Here is a 9,088-nt window from a genome sequence, read left to right as displayed (position 1 = left end):
TCAGGGAGAAGAACCGGAGGTAGAGACCTTTCTTGATCAAATAGACCATTCAGGATAGGTATGTGAATATTTGCGATGCGTGATCCTGGAAATGAAAGTTGGTCTACGAGCTTGACCATTCTTCCTTCGTATGGAAAACACATTATTCGAAAGAGTGAGGAGACTATTGCTTCCATGCAATATATGTAGTCTCGTCCAAGGAGTAGGTTATAATCCAAGGGTCCTTGGACGACCATCAAGTTCATCTTGACAGCCTTCCCTTTCAAGGTAATAGGCACATTAGGTAGAATCCCTAATGGTCGACTGGTTCCTTTGTCAAAACCCGAGAGATTCCTTGTCTCGGGCAAAAGCGCCGGGCAACCCAGTGCTTTCCAAGCAATAGAGGACAGGATACTCACAGATGCCCCTTCATCAATGATAGTTCCATCCATCACCATTTTGTATATTTGGACTATAATTCTAAATGGTATACTGGCTGGTAACCGGGGTCTGCCTAGTTGGTTCCAATCAAAGGACACAACTAGGTTGCTTGGTGGTGGGACCGAATATACGGCCGGATATGATCCTGACGATGCTCCTTCCTGCGGTAAAGGAGTGGGCGCATTGCCCAGATGCTCATCAGAATCGGTGTTGATGAAAAGAATCTGGACGGTGTCATCCTTACTCTCTTCGGTAGGGGTGTCAGCTGAAGATGAATCCTCAGTGACTGTGGTATTTGAAGATGAAACTTCTGAAGGGAGAACCGGGTCAACTGTCGTTTCGACCTTTGGACTTTCGTCCGGTCCGGATTCAGTAGGTTCATTTTCAGTGACTGACACTTCAGCTGGCCCTATGAGCGGGGCAGCTGTATTTTCAACCAACGAAGGACTTGGCGCGAGTTTTTGATATCCAGGAGGAAGTAGCAACGGTGCAACCGGTTGATCTTCCAAAACTCTCTTTGCTTCGTCTAAAAAGGGACAACGGTGGAGGGTGTGATTGCCTTCACACAGTTCACAGGGGAGTCTCATTCCCCTTCGTCGTCTAGAACCTTCACTTTCGCTGGTCGACGGTAAGCATTCAACCTGGTTGTCAGAGGTTGACGCTTCCGAACCGTGCAAACGAGGGGACCAGTCCCTTAGTATCCGGGGAATACTGGGACAATCACGGTGGAGGTGGTTCCCTCTACATATGAAACATGGCGATTTGGGCCCGGTCCGTGCTGTGTGTGGATTTTTGTCAGATGCCTTTTGCTTGCCCCCAGGCGCCTTTGGCTCCTTCTGCTTCTTTTCTTTCTTCTTCTTTTCCTTCTTCTTTTCTACGGGAGCTCCGCTTTCGGTGGCTTGACCTTTCGAAGAAGAAGGATCGGAGGAAGGCTTATGAGAAGCGGAAGGCTGGAGGGCAGCTCTAGACTGGTCTAACTGTTGACTCGACTGTTCAGGAACCGTGGTGTTCTGAACTACAGTGGTTGAGAATAGCCAAACTGGCAGGCCAATTGTCAACCCTGGAAGCGACAATGTGGCCATGTGGGGTGCACCAACTTCTCCCCAAGAGGAGAAAGGGCTAGGGGTCCCATCATGTTGAATCCCTTGGTTGGTGTGTTCCATGTTCTCAACCTAAAGATCAACGTAGGAATAAGGGGTGATTATGTTCCGCTTAGAATGAATTTTATATGACGACGCTTTAGACACAACTTGCTTTTTCACTTTTTAAGAGTCGAGAAAAAGCTAAAGATGACTCTAGTCTCCTTCGATGTATTAACGAGCCCGAAGTGACAAATGCTCGGATGGACTTTTTCAGTTATAGAGTTTGAAAAGGCCAAAAGAAACTACTCTGGAGTTCTAGGCAGAGGGTGTGCCAAACCTTTCGCGAAACCACAGAATACGTTTTATGGTACGAGTGGTCGATCTTCGTGAATGCTGTGTTCACTGCATCGCGATCAGTAGGGCGGCCGACACGGCTTCCTATGGATAAAGGCTTTGTTCCTATAGGGGTCTCCCAATATACGCGACGGTACGCGGGAGCACAAATCCGTATTAGTGCTATCGTCCCTCAGGAGGAATCACCCACCTTCGTAGAGATCAACAGTCACTATGTTTAACGACGCCGGTTCACGTCTCTACCTAGACCTCTACTGTGTTTCGTTCTGTTTCAAAGCATTGTTAGATAAATTCAATTCTTTTTAGGTTGATCTTGCTTAGCAGTTTGCCTTTATGGATCACCACGTGATGTATGATACAACTCCTAAATGCAGTCTAAGAATGATAAGCAAGCTTTTTCAATTCTTTCAACTTATGAAAATCTTAACTACTGAAGGAAAAGAAAGACATCATCTTTTCAAACAGATCATAGAGCACACACTGATGCACTTTTCCTAAATCGACATGCAAACTGTCAAAATGCACATGCACAATGCAAGTATTTCTTTTCTTCTTCCTTAATGTTGATGTATTACAAAAAGAAAGCTGTTGTATAATTTCGAATTCGATTTCAAGCGAAAGCAAACAAGTTTTTGTCCAATAATCAAAAGAACACCTTAAGATTCACTCGTTTCAACACAAGAAATACTGAAATTCGAACCATATAACGAAAGCAAATGCTCAAGCAGCTATGAACAGCAATAAACTAGCTCTTAGAATCACAACGACACTTTCTCATAGGTCTAGATCCAGGAGGTCATAGCAAGACTAGTTCACTTTCGCTATGGGAAACTGTGAATGACAGCAAGAAATACAATAAGAACAATCACGGTTTCTTCATACAACTGAGGCGGAATGAAGGCAAAGAGAAGTAGTTTCAGCTGGGTATACAGGTTGACAACAGGCTGCAAAAACAATACTGAAAACTGGGCAACGAACAATGGGGAATCCCAGTTGCACAAGGCAAAACTGGATCAGCGCAGGTGCTGCACTGTCAATCTGACATGCAGCGCAGGTAGCCCCTTCGGGACCTGGGTTGCAGCGCAGGTAGCCTTTGCTGCAGTTGCACTGAAGAGACAACTCTCGTCTCTCTCAGATTCCGGGTCACAGTTTGCTCAAAAATCAATGGTTTTTGGCCAAATCAGAGGCTATCAGTCAAGTATACACTAGAGGATGATTAAAGGAAGATGAACACTATCACAAAGAGCTAAAAAGAGTCCTTGTGGATCAGCTCTTCAAATCATAAACATGCCCAGCACTGGGCTAGAGTAGCTGCCCTCTACTTTGCATTCGAAGGACTCGAATGCAGTTCAATTCGGTACTCCCTTTCTTTAAGAAATGAATAGCAAGAAACACAAGCTACCAACAAGACATGATCCCCGGCGGAGTCGCCAGTCTGTTGTGGGGGAAAGTATCCAACTCGGAATGACCCTAACCCACTCTAAGGGTGACAGTTCCTTAGCAACAGCTGAAGCAAAGCTATCTAAAGTTACTTCTTTATGACATGCAAGGGATAAAAGGAAGAGATCCACTTACCGATGTCTTGCGCAAATGGTCGATCCAATCTCCTCTATTTGCCGCTTGCTCCCAGCTCCAAGTCTTTTCACGGGCCCAGTTACACGAGATCCTGCGAACAAGACAAGAAGAAGAGACTACAAGAAGCATGCATTCATAATTGATTCAAGGATTAGCATAAATCAAATACGCAAGTAAGACAATACACCATTGAAACACATGCGGATAGAAGAACCTCAAATGCTTTATTAATATAAGGAAGTAAGGTTCAGGCGGTGATACAACCGTAAGAGGTCCAATCCAGCATCACCTTCCCGACGGAAAGAAATCTCCTCTTCACCTCCCTCAAGCAATCACCCAATACTCTCAACTGTAAACCAACATCAATTCTTTGCACCAAATTCCGGCCTCTAGATCCCATGGGATGAGATCCTTATATAGAGTTTTGGAGTGAAGATAAGTCAGCTTGATGTGTGACTTGTTGTCCTCTTCAACTCCAGTTGTTCTTCAGTCCTTGAGTCCACTCGGAGTTTCTACCTTCCACTTGGAGTTTTAGAACCTCTTTACTCATCATTAGGCGAATCTTCTGATCCAAGTGTCATTTTGGAAGCTTCCTGGGCACTGGCACATTGAGAAAAGATTCCTCCACATGTCAAAGTACGCCCAGCGCAGGTAGCCTTTGTTGCACTTGCTATGCAGCGCAGGTACACCATAGAGCTTTTGACATTCAGCGCAGATGCTTAGTGGAGCAGCTGCTTTGATCCAAAATTGACCTGTTTTTGAGTGTTTTTCAGTGGAGAACTGATTTGCAGTGTTGTGGTTTGCTGACCTTGTTCTTCTAAGGGTAAGAACAACATGTTTAGGGACTTTGGATCCCTTAGTTTATTGACATTTCGTGCTCTATGCTGTAAGGCACAAAAATGTCTATAACAATCACTACTGTAGTCTAACCATAAAGTGCCTTGGAGCTCCTGAATAGAATCTCCATGGGAAATATACATATCACTAGAATGACATCCAATATAAGCATCAACCATAGCAAGCCATGGTCATCCAAAGATCAATGGATGCCCTCCCAAGGGATGCTTTGGTTGAAGCACAATGAAATCTGTGGGATATTCCCAAGAATCCAAGGAAATGACCACATCATCCAATACTCCTTCTGGCTTGATTTTAGATCTATCTACTAGTTCAAGAACATTGGGAGTAGGACGAATATGGACCAATCGAAGTTGATCCATGGTTTTCTTGGTCATAACATTAATGGCTACCCCTAGGTCTATAAGTACATTGGAGAAAAGGACATCACCTATCTGAACAGAGACAATAGGGTTTCCGGGGTCGGTATATTTTTCCATGTTCATACATCCTGTCATCAACTCTATTGCTCTACCAACAAATTGAATGGTTTAGGGTTCCAATCTTCTCCTTCCTGGCTTCTTGAGGCAGAGTTCCCTAATGATTTTTGTACAGATGGGGATCTCTTTGATAGCTTGGAGAAAGGGTACCTTTATGAAAAGGGTCCTAAGCTCAGAAGCCAGGCTAGACTCAAGAATGGGGCCTTTCTTCTCCACAACTAACCTCTCTGGATAGGGAGGTCGGTTGGAGGAAGATGACGAGGGCTCAGAATGTACAGGGATAGGTTGAATGGTGTCAGCTTTCCCAAAATGGTCAGGAGTTTCCTCCTCTCCTTTCTCATTGATAATCGCCATGGGTTGCTTTTGATTTTCTGAGGTTACTACTTTCCCTGATCTCAATTAAATATCATTGACTCCAACTGGTATGGTCTGAAATTTGGATGAAGAAAGCGGGGTCATAGAATGGATCAATTGTACCGCTTTATTATTGGGGTTGGGTAAAGGTTGAACAGGCAACTAAGAAGGTCGAAATGGTGGAGGTAAAGGTAATGGTGGCATAGGTTGACTCATCTAAGGTAATGATGGTTGAGGCATTAGGTAAGGTGCATATGTAGGAGGATATGATTGCATTGGTGCATGATAGGAATTATGTGAATGGATTGGCCCTCTCCATCCTTGTTTCGAAGATTAGGAGGGCTGTCCATATTGATATTGATTCCCATGTTGCCAATGTTGAGAGTGACTAGTCTTAGGATAGGAATATGAGTGTGAATTATAACAAAAAAAATGTGGTGGAGGTTCAGGAACCATACCTGCACTTACCTGAGGCCAATTTCTTCATGCTCCCATTGCATGCAATGATTCAGCTTCAGGTTGTCCCCCTTCAAATACAGCTTTCAGCCCAGGTAGGGAGGGACATTTTTCTGTAGCATGGTTATCTGCACAAATTGCACATTTATTAGTTTCTTTAATATCTAGAGGACATTCTCTTAGAGGATGCTTTCTTCTACATCTTGAATAGAAAATAGACAATGTTTCTTGCTCTTCTACAAGTTTTTGTTGAAACTTCAAAGAGTCTATTTGTTTACTAATAGTATTCATTATTTCAATTTTCATATTGTCCATTTTGTTTTCTAATCCAATAATCATAGCATCAGTAGATTCAGTTTTCCTGTTTTTATTCTGAATTCCTTTACCGGATCTATATTGGTTCCTCGAGAATTTCCTACACAAGTCACAGATCTGATCAAAAGGTTTTTGAGCAATATCCCCTTGTCCTAACAGATTTAGATTATTCCTAGAATCATCAGTAAGCCCACGTAAGAACAAGGTTCTAATAGTACTTAGATCAAATTTGTGCTTTGACCTTTGGAGGATGTACATGAATCTCTCCAAATAGTCCTCTAGCATTTCATCATCATTTTGCACAATAGTAAAGATTTCATCTTGGATATCTCTAGTTTTACAATATTCCTAATATTTTGATAAAAACACTTTCTTCATTTGCTCCCAAGAATTTATAGTGTTTCCTCCTAGTCCCATGAACCAATGGAGTGCTACGTCCTTGAGAGTTGCAAGAAACAACTTTAACTTCTGGGCATCAGATAAGTAATCATAACTTCTACACAAAATATCAAACTCAAATAAGAAAGAGTCTGGATCTTCATGTACCTTACCATAGAAATGAGGAAGAGCTGATGGTGAAATATTTTTCATTTGTGCTTGTATATTAGGATTCACAATAGGGAATCCAAAAGTAGATTGTTCCTCATTTACCTGATTTTCACCACTTCCTTCTGCGTGGTCTTCCATATCTGCCATTATTGTTCTTCCACACGAACCACTCTTAACATGCTGAGAAGGCTGACTATGGATTCCAACAGTCCCCTTCTTCCCCTTTATGGGTTGTGTCACACCTGAACTACTGCTACTAGAGCCTAGGTGGATTGTTCCTGCGTAATGAGTCTAAGTTTGTTTGGACTTTCTGCCTGCAAAAGAAGGCCCAATATGAGTTTTGGTTTCAGATTTGTCAGCATTTCTTTGGCCCCTAGTGGGCTTCGGACCCCTACCTCTTTTAGGCATTCATTTCAGGAAAAAAAAAAACAAAAACAAAAAAAAAACAAAAACAAAAAAAAACAAAAACAAAAAAAACAAAAAACAAAAAAATATAAATAAATAAATAAAATAAAAATGACAAATGAAATTCGAAATAAAAACTGCAAGTTTTAAAAATAAATCAGCACCTATAAACTCCTTCAAACAATAGAAACACACTGCGGGAAAAAATAATAGTAGACTTACCCCTATTGCAAAACAATGGAAAATTCTTACCAATTCAAATCACCTCCCCGACAACGGCACCAAAATGTTGGGTGCAGGAATTGTGCTTGAGCAAACTCCTCAACACTTAATTGTCAACTTGAGGGTTTCGTAAACTTAGAGATGAAGCACAGGCAATGCCAGAAATGGTATGAAATTTTCCTATTTCTAATCCTACTTCTTAAAGGAAATGCTTTGCAGAATCAGATAGAAAACAATTGGAAAGGAAATTAACACCAAGGAAACTCTAGTGCTGGAATGTAAAAGACAATTTGCAAGTAAATCAAGTAAAGAAATTCCACACAACAGAAACAATCTTAAATGCTAGAATGAAATGCTATGTTCATCTTCAGATGGATGGTAAGCAGTCTGACAAGTGGGCCCTTGCAGAATTCTGCCTTCCTTCTGATTTTTCTCCCACACAAACAACCTATCCTTGCACGGTTGCAATCTGCTTGCACTAGTGCAGGTACAGTATTTTTGTGTAAGAGTATATTCAATCTTCCTTACTGAAGACTTATGTCTGAGTGAAGGTGCTCTAAGCCTCAGGGCTTGGAGCACTTTGTTCCTGTGTCAAGAGACTTGCTCTTGCACCGAAGCAGAGTCCCCTTTACTCAGTTTCTGAATTACTTTCGAAAGCTGAAAGACGTGCTGAAAAGGAATTGCAACTGTAAATGAAATTCTGAAGTAAACTAGCTACGAAAAAGAAAATGCTTCAACTCATTAAACTTCGTAAGGGAAATAAACTTCATGAGATAAAAACACTTACAAAAGAATCAATCAATAGCCTAAGTACTTTGCATGTGTCAACCAGTTTTGGTACTTCACCCACAATAATGACATTCTTTGCAAGTATAATATGGTAGTTTAATATAACTGCTTCCAAATCTTTTAGAGATGAACTTTTAATACCAAAAACAATTACTTGATTAATCGATCCATTCACTTGCGAAATAATGGGAAATAATATGCAAGTAAGTGATTCATTGTTTGTTGCAACGAATGACTAAGCCAAGGTGCAAGCAACAACATGCACTGGTGCAGGAAAGAGTTCCTTGCACGATCCACTTCGAAAATGAATTAAGACAGAAAACAAGAGTAAAGTAAATGCGTGAAAGATATCTTATAAACAAAAGTAAACACAACTACTCTGCAAACCACAGATCTATTCCACACATAGGCTACAGAAGATAATTTAATCCAGAACTTAAAGATTAGCGATTAAATTATTACATCACACAGCTGCAAAGAAATAACCACACCGTCTTTCCAAATAACGAAAGCGAGAGGGGTCAATGAGTTGGGTTGGTCGGGCCCTGTCCAACCAGCTTGTTCCCCTTCTAAGGAACGAAAGCGATAAACACTTCAAATAATACATCAAAGACGAAATTAAACACTGCATGTGCAAACCATAGCGATTCTCTTGTATTTACTTTATTCGACAAATTACATTACAGAGCAGTCTAGCCCCAGAGCGAGGCGATAACCAGATTACATAAACCAAAATAATAATCGATGGTTTGCTAGCTTCCTATCTATGATATACATCATATATATCCTTTGGCTCTAGGTCATTTACACTAATTACAGATAATTCTTGTTCAGGCCTCTCGACCGAACAGACTTAGAAAACTGAATTACAAACTTGGCCAATGGTTATAACACACACGAGCTTCACTGGGCCGTAATCTATCTTTGGAGAAAAATCCTTGGATGCACGCCACCTGCTTCAATTCATCAGCAGTTAGACTTGGAGTCGAAGATCGAGATCCGTCCTCGTGGAAGATAGCTCTTGGAAATCTGGGATGGTGGCGGTGCAGGAATCTTCCTACACTAGTCAACTCATACATTATTAACACTACGTTCCATGATTACTTGTAGGAAATCAATATGAGTTGCAAGAAATATGTAAATAATGTGAAATCGATATAAAAAAGATTAATAAAGTGTTGTAACAAATTTTAATATAAACTATTAGCATGTGCAGGAAAAGGGTAATCA

This window comes from Pinus tabuliformis, chromosome 9 (genome assembly GCF_031772625.1).
Source record: "Pinus tabuliformis cultivar Carrire ecotype Pingquan chromosome 9, CPIR1, whole genome shotgun sequence".
NCBI classification, from domain to species: Eukaryota; Viridiplantae; Streptophyta; class Pinopsida; order Pinales; family Pinaceae; genus Pinus; species Pinus tabuliformis.
The sequence above is the reverse complement of the archived record's forward strand: the minus strand, read 5'-3'. Positions refer to the sequence as shown.